Source organism: Artibeus jamaicensis, unplaced genomic scaffold, assembly GCF_021234435.1.
Source record: "Artibeus jamaicensis isolate MK-2021 breed Jamaican fruit bat unplaced genomic scaffold, CSHL_Jam_final scaffold_1964, whole genome shotgun sequence".
NCBI lineage: Eukaryota > Metazoa > Chordata > Mammalia > Chiroptera > Phyllostomidae > Artibeus > Artibeus jamaicensis.
The window spans coordinates 60,650,502-60,664,760 of record NW_026522030.1 but is presented as its reverse complement, the minus strand read 5'-3'; positions in this window follow the sequence as shown (position 1 = coordinate 60,664,760).

Genomic DNA, 14,259 nt, shown 5'->3' with positions numbered 1-14,259 from the left:
GAATACGGGTGGCTGCGGGCGGTAGGTTTGAGGGTGCATAGGGGGGCGGCCGAAAAGCTGAGAGATCTTTAAGTAAGGGGGCAGAAGAGAGAGGAGGCCAGTCAAGGTTATTGTAAGAAGCTGCCTCTTTTTCGAGTTCGGCCTCTTCTGCTGGGTTTAATTGGTCGACATGGTTATTTGAGGAATTACGGGAAGGGTTAGGGGTTTTTTTTTTTTTTTTAATCTCTTCCTCTATGTTAATAGAAATTGAGGGGCAAATTGAGGGGGCCCTCGAAGGGGGCCGAGATTGATTTTTTGAAATTTCTTGTCCCTCTTTACAGAGATTTTGGGCTGGAGGGGCCCTCGAGGGGGACCGGGATTGAATTTTTAGAACTTCTTGTCCCTCTTTACAGAGGCTCTGGACATCCGGAGAATGCCCATGAGTGACTAAGATTTCTTTAATAAGATTAAAATAACTGAAGGCGGTGATAGGGACGGTCTCGGGGCCAGAGATTCGATAATAGTCGTTAAGGCAATCTCCGACCCGGTTCCAACACTGCGGGTCAATCGTCCCCTCTTGGGGGAACCAGGGGCACATTTTGAATATAAAGTCAAAAAATAAAACTAAATCCTTTTTCTTAACTCGAGTTCCTCGCACCTTGAGAGTTTGCTTTAATCTACTTATAAAAATATCACTTTGTGAACATGCTTGTCCCATGATTGGGGGCCTTACCTGGCCGAGTTCGCCGTCGAGGGGAGGGGCTCCTGGATCTGTCTCGCGGTGAGTAGTTGCGGCGATCCAATCTGTGCAGGGAAGTCACTGGCGGGGACCGCGCTTTGTTCCGGCGGCTAGTTGGGCGCCACTTGCTCCGGCCCGCGGAGCAGTCAACTGGGGCTCGACCACCTACCTAGAACAAATGAGTTGGGGGGACAAGAGGCGCGAAGAATGGCAGCAAGACAAAAGATTCTGATCAAGCTGCAAACTTTATTTTTCCGAACTGGGCATATATATAGGGGGGGAGGGAGAGGAAGGAGATTAGGTTGCTTGCTATTGGCTAGCTTGAGACAAAGAAGGGCCCGCTTATTGGTTACTTGGGTGCAACTGGTACTCGTGGACACCTCATGTGCCTGTAGCCAATTGGCTTGGGGAGCGCATGCACACCTCATTTACCTGTAGCCGATTGGCTTTGTGGAGCGCACAGGTTCCTGTAATCAATGCAATGTTTTTAGCTAGAAGCCAGGTGTAAGGTTCCCAACAAGAAAGGTTAACATCAATGTGTGGTTGCCTCTCACATGTCCCCCAACTGGGGGGACCTGGCCTGCAACCCAGGCATGTGCCCTGACTAGGAATCAAACCAGCGACCCTTTGGTTCGAAGGCTGGCATTCAATCCACTGAGCCACACCTACCAGGGCCTTTTTCCTGTTTCTTGAGATATGCCTGTAATGTGATGAATTTCCCTCTTAGGATTGCTTTCACTTTGTCCTATAGATTTTGGATTATCATGATCTCATTTTCATTTGTTTCAAGGTATCTTTTGATTTCTTCCTTGATGTCCTTGTTGACTCTTTCATTGTTTAATTACACGTTATTTAGTTTCCATGTCTTTGATTGTTTTTCAGTGTTCTTCTTGTGTTTGAATCCCAGTTTCATAGCATTGTGGTCAGAGTAGATGCTTGATATAATGTAAATCCTCTTAAATTTATTGAGACTTGTTTTGTGTCCTAAATTGTGGTCTATACCAGAAAACATTCCATGTGCACTTGAAAATTATGTATATTCTGCTGCTTTGGAATGAAATGCTCTGAAGATATCAGTTAAATCCTTTTGATTTAGTGTGTCATTAAGGCCATTGCCTCCTTGTTGATTCTTTCTGGAGGTTCTCTATTTAAGGTCAGTGGGTGTTAAAACACCCTATGATTACTGTATTTCTGTTGTTCTGTCCCTTTATGTCTGTGAAGATTAGCATAAATGTTTACTAGAGCCTTACCCTCTTGTTGGATTGTCCCTCTTTGTCTCTTACTGTATAGACTATGTGTTGTGTCAGAAGTGGGTACTTTTACCCCAGCTTTTATTTCCCTTTCCATTAGTATAAAGTGTCTTTTTCCATCCCTTTATTTATACTCTGTGTGTTTCTTTAGATCTGAGGTGAGTGTCTTATGAACAGCATATATATGACTATTGTTTTCTTATCCATTCAGCTACCTTATTTTTTTTGGTTGAAGCATATAAGCCATTTACACTTATGGTGATTATTAATAAATGCATAATTATTGCCATTTTAAATATTTTCTTGTGTTTTTATTTTTTATTTTTCTTCTACTTTGTCTTAAAGCAAGCTCTTTAACATTTGTTGCAATACTGGCTTGGTGTTAACAAACTACTTTAACTTTTGCTTGTCTGGCAAGATCTTCATTTTTCTTCCAATTTTAAAAGACAGCCTTGCTGAGTAAAGTAGCCTTGGTTGTAGATCCTTGATTTTAATCACCTTGAATATTCCATGGCAATCTTTACTGGCCAGAAATATATGTGTTGAGAAATCGGGTAACAGTCTAATCAGTGCTCCTTTGTATATAATCACCTGCTTTCCTCTTGTGGCTTTTAGGATTCTCTCCTTGTCTTTAAGCCTGGACATTTTAATTGTGTTGTGTCTCTGTGTAGAACTCTTTGGCTCCAACTTGTTTGGCACTCTCTGAGTTTCCTGAACATGTGTGTCTTTTTCTTTCATTAGATTTGGGATGTTTTGGTCATTATTTCTCTAAAGTTTCTCAATCCCTTGCTCATTCTCTTCTCCTTCTGGTATTCCCCTGATGCAGATGTTGTTACATTTCATATTTTCAAAGGTTTCTTAAGTTCTTTTCATTGTTTTAAATTCTTTTTTTGCTTCCTGCTTGAGTTTAAGCTATATACTTAAAAAGAATAAAATATTTTAAAAATATATTATATTCATGTCTTATATTATAAAACATGCAGAGTAACTTACATATAGTAGATGCTTCATAAAAAATGTGTGGACTCTATTTTTTAATGTTTTAAGTATATGACCTCATTATGAGTTATTATTAGTTAGCAAATAAGTTAACCAGTTCAAAACTAAAATATGGAATCACAATAGCTATATTGGATATTATATATTATACTATAATAGGAATATTCAGTGGTTCTCTGTTTAGGCATTAAATACATTAGCTTCAGTGTTTTAATTATCCTGCAAGGATAATTAAGCCCTATAAAATAGGCATCATGAATATTTCTGTTAACGAAACAGGAAAACTGAATTTCAGAAAAATAAAAAAAGGTACTTATTTCAGAACAAAGTGACTGAGTCAGGCTGTCTGGATATTAAAGTTCTTAACCATTACATAATAGCACTGCCTGTTGAGACCTCAGGTTCTGGGAATATTCAATCACAAGACCTTAAAACAATGGAGTTCCCAATCCTGGGTGTGATGTCACTGAATATTGTGTATCAGCTACATTAGGAAAATACAAAGTTAATGTCACTTCATAAGTATAAGAATGTTGACACAATATTACTGAAATCACATCTTCAGCATTCACTTTGTTACTGATATTGGTAACTTTTTCATTATTATTTTTTCTGAATAGGTTTTATGTACCTTCTATGAAACGTCCTAATTCTTTTTGAGGTTTTCATTCATTTGCTTTCCCCTAGATTCTGGTATACTTATATTAGACTGGATTTTTTTTCTGATCTTTGGGAATGTGTTCAAGTTTGGTGGTTTATAACTAAAGTCAAATTTGGAGTGGCCACTATTTATTTTTAAACTTCACTAGACAATTGACCTTTCTCACTGACCAGGAGCTATTAAGATTTATTTGATTGAAGTTCGTTTCATTTTTGTTCTAGGTTCTAAGATTATTTGTTGTCAGACTGCTGCAGCATCTTCTGAAACATGTTATGAGAGAAACAACAAAAAATTAAATAAAACACAAGGGGACAGTGACCAGAGGGGAGAGGGAAGGGAATTTCAGGGGGGAAAGGGGGAGGGATTTGGAGGAACAAATAGGAAGGACACAGGGACAAGAACTAAGGGGGGTGGAAATGGGAGGGAGGTGGGGAGCACGGGGGGGGGCTGGGATGGGAGAAATAGACAAAACACTGTACTTGAAAAATAACTAAATAAAATTATTTAAAAAAATAAATAAAGTCCTTACTGCTCAATCCTAAAAAAAAAATTAAATAAAGCAAGTAAACACACACACAAAGAAGTTATCCTATACTTTCATTTTCATATTTCTCAAACTTGCTTGACAAATTACAAAATGTCCTCCTTTTACCATAGTTGCATTTTAGTTATCTCTATATAAATAAACATGTATTTTACATATGTAATAACATTAAATAGTTATATATTTAATATATAATAAAAGTACATAGGTATTAAAATACAAATCTCATCAGAACATATATTAAAAGTTGAAAATCACAGTAGAAGCTTTTCCTACATATCACAGTAATATCTGATTGTTACATTGCAAGTTTCACTGGTTGTTCTAGGGATCTTAAAAGCATGATTCTTTTAAATGCCTCCATCTGGACTAGAAGGAAAATTAGAACATCCATTTTCTACATCCATTTCCTTTGTCCCTCTGTGTCCCTTGCCAGTTCCAAATTGAGCAATACAATTAAATTCTGAAATCAAAGAGGTTTTTAATTCCCAAGTACTTTGGTTTCCTTCCCATAATGCAGAGAGAATTGAATATGGAACATATTGACAGCTTTCTGGCTTAATCAGTTTCCACAGCCTGAACGGACAAATGGTTGTATGTAATCAAATAAGTATTTCTAAGTAAGCATAAAGTAGTTTGTTGACCAAAGTTCAGATTTCTGTCAAAAGGGACTCTTAGGTCAGTTAGCACCCACACTGATTATGTGAGAGGAAGGAAGGAAGGAAGGAAGGAAGGAAGGAAGGAAGGAAGGAAGGAAGGAAGGAAGGAAGGAAGGAAGGAAGGAAGCGAAAAGAAAGGATGGAAGATATATGTGTGATTTGTATTTCAGATTATAAATTTCTGAAATCCCCCCATAAGGAATGATGTCTTTAGTATGCAAGTGAAATGAGAGATAAAGGATCAAAAGTCTAGAGAAAAAGTAGTATTTTCTGAGAACAACTATTTTACCAAAATTGCCATCTTTTCATTCTTCGAAGACCTTCAGCCAGACCTATGAGTTAGTCCAGCTGCACATCTGCCTTATTTCCTATGAAATGCAAAATGATCTCAAGTTGACTACAATGCTTAGCACTTGAGACGCCCTAATTACATCCTGTACATTCAGAGTTTCATATCTTAAAAGTATTCTATTTATTTCTCTTTCCCACTGTTTATCCCTTTAATCAGACATCATCAACAAGATCAATATTAAAGTATAAAGAATTCCTGGGGAAAATATATTCATATGCATTCATTTCAATTGACTTCTAGGAAACTTTTATGCTCCTTTGACCCTCTTTCATTATACTACCACTTGGAGTGCACACCGCTTTTCTTGTGCGGCCACTTGGAGGAGTATCTCTACAGTGCTCTTGGGTAGGTATACCTTACATGCATCGTCTGGAATCTCCACCAAACACCTGTACTGTGGAATTTAGTGTGACTCCAATTGCACAACAAAGAACTAAGACTCACACAGTTTCCTTACTTCAATATTATGAAACACATGAATGAAAGAGTTAAACTAAGTTAAACATGTTTCTAAACATTAATGGAGACACATCTTTTACAGGAAACGGGTTATAATCAGAAACAGGAAACAAAGTGAATATTCTCTTCTCTAGATATTCCTCATTGTCTTAGTGTTGGAATGTAACACTATTTTAAACACATTCCAGCATCCCTCTCCAACTGATGACTTTAAAAGATATCTCAGAAACATAAAACCCAGCTCACACACAGTGTATGCTACATCATCTTCCATGCCAGACAATACAATGATCCACAAATGATTTGTGCCATTTCCTAAAGGTTAGTTTAATTTGAATAGAGACAAAAAGAAATCCTGAAGGAGAAAAATAATAACCACAACAAACCAAGTCACTTAATCTGAATTCAGAGGTTCTGGGTTAGTTCAAACAACTAATAAAGAAAATAGAAAGAATACAATTTGCAGCAATTTTGCAAAAGAGGAGAAAACCTTACTTTACAAATAGCTGTGGCTTCGTATCTAGCCAAGCAAGCAGCAAGGCAGAGGCAGATAATAATGTGATTACTCTGGTAATGATATGCATTAGATACATTATGGGAAGCAATAATGCTCCCCACTGAATGCAGTCAGTCCAGTTATTGATTTTTCTTAATGTTAAAAGTGCTACTCTAAAACTGAAAAGAGATATCCTTTATTTATTCCTTTTCCCTTTTAGTTTCCAAGTCCACAGATCCTTTGATGCAGAATAGTATACCAAGATAATGAAGTAATATATATCTAATCTGACACCTACTGGGCCAGGCTAATGTTTCAGATAAAAACTGCTAGGGTACTGCTGCTTGTGGAAAAAGCAATGTATGAAAAGAAAAACAATTCGAACTTCCCTTTTATTTTTATTTTGTTTTGTTCTCTAAAGCATCCTTATGGCCAAATAGATTTTTCTTTCACATTACAATGGTAGCATATTGATTAGTCCACAGATTATGTCCCATCAATAGATGTACATTAAAATGTCCTCTTCAGAATATATGTTTCATCCATTTAAGCTTTCCATATATTATCATTGTATGGAAAAGAGGTATGCACATATGTACCGGGATAGAGTTCCCTTCTTCCATCTTCTAAAACAATAGCTTAATTCACTTTCTTCTGCTCACACGCACACACACACCACACACCCATCCCTCATTCTACACTGTATTCCTCCTCTTAGTTAACAATCAGTACCTGCAGCTGCAAATTTCTACCGATCATAAGAACAAGTATCTCCATAAATATAAGACAGCATGGCAAACCCTGACTTTCCTTTGCATTTCACAAAACAGAGGTGTTTTTTTAATGTTTACTAAATACTAAACACACTGTCCTTTTCATGTGAATAATTAAGTAAAATAATAGACAAATGTCAAAAGTTTTTTTGTATGACTGATCTGGTCCATCAGAAAAACCAAACAATGTATTTGTACCAACCTTTTGCCAGATGTCTTATAGTTATTTGCTTCATTCATCTCATGTTCCCACCACCTTTCTTTTTTTAACTCTAGAGGAGAATAAAGAGCTTTTCTTCTTGTCATTTTCACTCAGCCAATTTCATTTAAGCTGGCCCCAGAGGACCTGAAACAGCATGTCCAAGGCCACAGACCTAAGATCAGCAGCACAGAAAATAAAAAGCATCTCAGTATCTTCTTCAATTTAATCAATGGAAATCATATGTACATTTCTAATGAATCTTCCCATACACTTTAAGAATGGAAAGTCAAAACTAAAAGATAATTCAATTTTGTAAATAGACCTAATCTTCTCCAGGTCTCTTAAAATTAATTATTAAGAATAAGAAAATTGCTTAATTGTTAAAAATTTCTCCACATGACAAACTTTTCACTTAGCATATTGCTTGCTTGGCCTAAAGCCACTTAGTTGAATAAAATAAAATATTTTTGCCTGGCATAAAAAAAACAAGCAAAAAATAAAAATTAATTATTCAGTTTTGCTAAATGGCTCTAGGCCCAGTTATGATTACTTCTTCCAAAATTTTAATAAGGAGATGTGAAGTATAAGACAGAATGAGAAATAGTTCCTTTTTTCTCCATCCACCAAGACCACTAGAATTTTCCCCTTTTTACCCAATAAGCCTTTGTTAGAGACTCAGATATTTTGTCATCTAAATGGTTTTCTACAGAAAATCTTTTTCTTTAATGTTGCCTCACACTCTATACTTAAAGCTCTTCAACACAGCTTTCTGAGACCTGAATTTATGTACCTGAATTGGCCAAAAAGACTAGGGTATTAGAAGCATTTTCCACCTAAGAAGTTCTTGAACATTTGCCAAACCTTGTACTACAGACATTAGAAGGCCTTTAAGATATTTCAAGAGGCCTATAAGTCAATATGTTTATGAAAGGTAGTCTGTATCCTGAATATAGAATAGGTCCTACACCTATGCAATCTTTTCTTTACTTACTTAATTAATTAATTATTTTAATTTAAAAATTTTTGATTATACCATTACAGTTGCCCAATAATTCAAAATTATACTGAAGTGTATACAAAGTAGAAATTAATTTCAAAGAACCATCAAAACAATAGTGGTAATTTGTCCTAATTTTTTCTATGCTGAAAAGAATTAAGTAAGTCTGAAAAAATCCATTATAAAGTATCAAATGTTTAGGGAATTATGCTCTCAAATTGTAACAGATCTCTACAAAAAAATGGTAACCATAAACTTTCAAAAATTAGTGTCAATGCTAGCATATCCAAATAGATTGTTTTTGTTTTCCTCATTCCTTGTTCATGCTTGAAGTTATCATAAAAGTGGAGGAACTAACCTAGCAAACTATAGGATAGTTTTATCTAAAAATAGCTATTCATTAATTTACTTGCCAGTTCAATAGTTATAAAAAACGTTTATATCATTAATATTTATTTTACATACTTATATTGCATTTTACAAGAGTCACAACCCCTTTTAGCTTTGTTTTCCTAGTCTGTAAGATGGGAATAATAATACCCATTCATCAGCTGGATACAGAGGTGGACAAGCAAGTTATTTGCAGCAAAGTTTTCTGAAAGTAGGTGCTCATAACTAATTGTTTCCTCCTCTTCCAACTACTGAGAGAAAAATAAAATGTATTATCAGTGCTTAGTTACAAGTGATATATCAAAATGCAAAAATAATTGATAGATTTTCCATATTAATGTACTGAGGAAAAACTGGAACCCAGACACTTTGTTTCTAGCCTGATTTATTCACTTATTTACATCCATATACTATAGCTTCTGGGGGTGTGGCAATAAACAAATAAGATAAAGTTACTGCTTTCATGGAGCTTTAATGGGAAGAAACTAAACAATCAAAAGGTCATGTGATAGTTAAGTAAAATAAAGCAGGCTAAAGAGATAAAAATTGATGTGGCCCAGAAGGGTGAGTCATTTTATGTTGGATCATGAAAAGAAGTTTCTGCAATGAAGTCCTATATGAGCAGAGCCATGAAAGACATAAGGGAGTGAGGCACAGAGGTAACTGGAAGATCATTCCAAAGACGACTAGTGTGTTCTAGAGACAGCACGGCAGACAGTAGGTCTAGAACGGAGTGAGGCAAAAAGATGAGATCAGAACTGTCCGGTTAGAGAGTGGATACTGTAGAGCCCTGCAGCCCATTTCTTCTTGCCTCATTACTGTCCATCTCTAATTGGAAAGGCTTGTCAATTCCCCAAACATAGCAACGCAAAATTAGAAGTATGCAATGCTTGTCTATCCTCACAGTGAAGGCGTGGTTAACCATGTTTCATAGGTGAGGGAATGGAGGAACTGAGGAGCTGGCTGACTTTGCTAGAGCCCCCCACACCAGGAAGCAGTACACTTAGCTTCGAAACAGCGATCCCAGCCATGGTACCAAGCAGCCTCTATCCCACCATCTATTTCTCAATATGCTCTTAGAATAAAACTCCATTCATAGTCGTCTGTGATTCCTAATTTTGTATGGGGTGAGGAGAGAAATAAATTCCATTAAAAATAAAATCGCCAGCTGATTTTTATACATCACTCATTTAAAATGAAACATCTTTAAAAGCACATTTTTATAGAACATCTCCACTAACCTTGACCATACAGGACTATCACACATTTCTGATTTACTATTAATAGACATGAACCACATAATAGCAAGGAAACAAATATAATTCGTTCCTCAATTCTAACCCTCAAAGTTAGAAAATTTGGGTTTCATAAATTAACAGGATCTTCTACAAATATTTTGTCCACAACCAGGAAACACACAAGTTTTTTCTATAGCAGAAATAATCTACATGCAGGCCAGCCATCACACTTAATTAAATTTGTAAGGGTCACATCAGAGGTAAAGAATATTATCCACATGGGTAATGTAACAGGAATACTAATTCACTCAGAGGGTCTCAGCTGCCCTTTCAGCTTCACCCTTTCTTATAGAAATTCTTATTGTCAGAATAAAAATATCAAGCTAAACAGATCCACTAACTCATATCCTTGTTTAAGTCCAATTTGAATGTCTCATAAAATCAGCCATTACTATGAGCAATAAGTATTTATATTGAGGCTTCATCCATCTGTTCTCATTCAAATAAAGGAGAATATTGTTTGTATACAAGAAAAAATTATATCCCAAGGAAATGTGTCTTTGCCATTTGCTCACCACCATAATACTCAGAGAGCAATTTTAGTGTGCTTCCTACCTATACGACATGAGCTATTGAGTTAAATATTATAATTAGCAACTGTAAAAACCCTCATTAGAATTTGCCACCATACTCTGGTAATTTCTTTAAGCAGGTTGCCCTTTTATGTTATCTCCTTTCTGTAAACCTATTACAAACAAGCTGGTTCTACCACAGACCAAGACTGGCCAGGATTTCCTACTGAACAGATGAAGCTCATATATATCTTGAAACTGTCAACATTGCCAATAGAATTACTATGTACTTGCTTGATTTCTTAAGCAGAAAGTGAATGAAAACAAGCACACTGAACTTCAGAAATGAGTAGACCTCAGTTAAAATCCTGAATCTTACTAATTATGTGAAGTAATGCAGATTAATTGCTTAATCTCACTGAGCTTCGGTCTCCTTAATGCTAGCATGTTAATAACATTTCCTACCTCATGTCATTGTTTTTGGCTCAAATGAAACAATACACATAAAGTATTCAGTAAGTATGACTGTAAGTATGTGTTACAGAGAAGTATTATACTATAAAGTATATAATACTTGCCCTCAGTGACACAGTTCAGTTGGTTGAGCTTCACCCCACAAAGTGAAAGGTTGCTGGTCAGGGCACATGCCTGGGTTGCAGGCTTGTTCCCCATTGTGGGCATGTGAGAGGCAGCCGATCCATACAGCTCTCAAACATCAGTGTTTCTCTCTCTCTTTCCCTCCATTGCCCTCTCTCTAAAAGTAAATAAATAAAATATTTTTAAAAGAAATATATAATACTTATTTAATATGTAAGTATTATTTTGTGTGTGTTTGCACCCTGCCATTTCCCTCAGGTGCATCCTCTGCAATACTCTGCAATACTACTGAAAAATAACCTTAAACCCATAAGCTCCAAATGAATTGACTTAACATAGTCCTAAATCATTAAACAATCAAATCAGTAAGTTAAACATTTACTGTATCTGCCAGCTATCGTGTCATTAATCACAACATGCATTAGAAAATTTGGTTAAGTTTGGTTTCTTATCTACAACCTATATCATTCATAGCACTAACTTCCATACTATCCAATATTTTTTCTAAATCCAAATTAATTTGACTAAATAGGTAAAAATTGAAAATCAATTTTTACAAGGTATTCATTCATAAGTGGTAAATAATGTAGAAAATTAAGAAAACATTTAATGCTAAAATATAAGTAACTCTAGTTTGGAATTTTTGTGTATTTACCCGAATATTTCACATCACTAATATGAAACAATTATGCACATAGAAAAATGTTTATCAAAATTCACCCAAGCTCCTTCATATTAATTTCAATCTGTTTCAAGGGAACAATACAAAAGGTAATTCTTTTGTAACAATTCTTGATACAAAAGAATTCTAGGCTGTAAGTAACATTTTACTGCTCTAGACCTCAATTCATACATATGGGAAATAAAGGGTTTAGTCTTCAATTTATCTTATTTGTTTATTTATAAATATAATTATTCTCCACAAATTTCAAATATTTCACCAATTAGTATGTAAACTTATTAACTCTAGGCTATTGAAATGTTATAGTATCTCAATCAAACATGTTGACTGCTTATAACGTTTTCTGAAAATAATTTTTCTGGAAGTAATCATATGGCTACTTTTATTACAAAATGAATGAACATTCATTAAAAACATAGGAAAAGCAATTAAAGATTAAAAAGGACAAGATAAGACTTTTTTCCAGAAAAATACTCAATTTAAATATTTGAGGCATTTCTTATTCAAGTGTGTTGGAAATACACATGTATACTCACACACATCTTTTCTTCTAAATGGTTATAATCATATTTAGTTTAAACAAAGGACTTCTTAAAGTTTGCTTTGTGATTATCTCACTTTGAGAGTAGGAATGAAAAATGGTTGTTGGGAAATTTCTTGGTCAGAATATATGCAAAATAAAAAAATATTGAACACATTTTAAATGTAAATAAATCAATTTACTATTACTTGCATTGCACACAAATAAACGATGTGGTAGAGTTTCTCTTTCGTTTTCATTGTTAGAAAATACAAAACCCTTGTATGTACAGAGTTTAGTGTAAACCTGACCGAGCCTGACTTCTATTTAAAGCTACATTCTTCCCCAACCGTTAAATGTGTCACACACACATATAGATACATGCCTCAGAATTGTAAGAGTGTGAGTGTGTGTGTGTTTGTTTGGTTGGTGGTTGATGTGAAAAAAAGAAAGAAAGAAAGAAGTGTCAGGAAAATAGTATTTACTCATAAGCTTTGTGTAAAAAGAGGGACTATTTCATTACACTTGCAACTGTCATTTCAAAGCTCTGTCTCCAGTTTTTTAAGGCTCTGCTAGTTCTGTGATATAACTAGATGGAGAGCATTCTACTGTGACCAAGTTACATCTCAATACCAAACCCTCATTTTTCATGTCCCCTGTTTAAAAACAAACAGTGAGCTCCAGAGAAAGACTTGCAGTTAACTGATATGAACCTAGACCGGAACAGTGACATTTTCAGAAATGAAATAAGCAATTCTCAAAGGATTCACTTCTGAAATTTTTATCTGCAAAGAATTTCCTAAAATCTTGCTGTTTGAGATATAACTAAATTTTATCTCCCACAGCAGGTCAGCATTAAACTGTGAAGCTGGTTTCATGACTATTTGAGGGGCAAGAATTTTTTCTTCTGAATTTCACCTAATGTCTAAATCCCTTGCTTTCACACGAATATTTCTGCTTAAGATTTTTTTCTAGGGGCTGATTTTTTAAAAAAGTAAATCAAATTCTGGCACTTTTGGCAACACTGACCTCTGAGATGCTCTTTCCAACAGAAGCATGCATTTGCTCCTACATTGAAAATAATGCATTTCACCAGGTCTTAACCCGAACTCCAGCCCCTTTTCTTTAGGCAAATTTCAAAACCAGGCAGGAATTCCCCAACTGACCTCCTTCTGAGTGTTGCCAACATAATAAGACTGTTGCAAGTTCCACACTTCATTGGTTTAATACCAAGTAAACTTTTCCTTAGTATAGTGTTGTTGTTATTTTTTTTAATTCTTTGTAACAAGATACTCATAGTTTCTAAATACTTAAAGACACTAAGCCCTGGGATTGGTGAGGGCTAACTATAGGCCTCTGAGCTGGGATTCCTTTTGCTCTTCACTCATATCCGGGAATTATATTTTAATGCTGTGGCTTTCTGTAGTATTTGGATTTAGAATGCCTCACTCTTCATTCCAGACCTAGCATTTACTAACCTTGTAACTTCAGGCAAGTTACTTAGCATTTCCCAGCATTAGTTCTCTCCCCTTTAAAAGAGGAATGACATTTCCTCAAAGAACCTCCTTAGTGTAAACTGAGATAATGCATGTGAACCTCTTAGCTTAATGATTGGCCAATGTATGTGATCAATAAATATTAGATATTACCGTTGTCAAATTTTTAATTTATGAAAAGGGATCATTTATTTTTTCTTCAAACTGTGTAAACAATAAGAGGAATGCAGTAATAAATTTATGGAGTGAACTGCCCAACTCTGATTACTGGAAGTTTTCTGATAATCTTGGTCAGAAAGGCTTAGCATTTAAAAATCGAATAATTTAGACTAATAATAAATTTACCTCAATAAGGTATCTTGGTAAAGTGAGTATACAGTTTATTTTTTAATGTCTTTTCTTAAAATTTCTATATTTAAGTAAGACCATTTCCTTTTTCCTTCCCTCTCACTCCTGGGTGTGAAGAGAGGAAGTGGGCAAAGCCAGAGAGTAATCAGGAGATGATGGGGTTAGTCAGGGGAGACTTCTCTGATGAAGGACATGCCTTGATGAGTTCTATAGAGAATGATGGCTGTATTCACCTTGGGGAAAAGAGGAGGAGAAAACACAGGGAATGGGCAAAAGAGTACAGGTTAAAATCTCTCAAGGATCCCA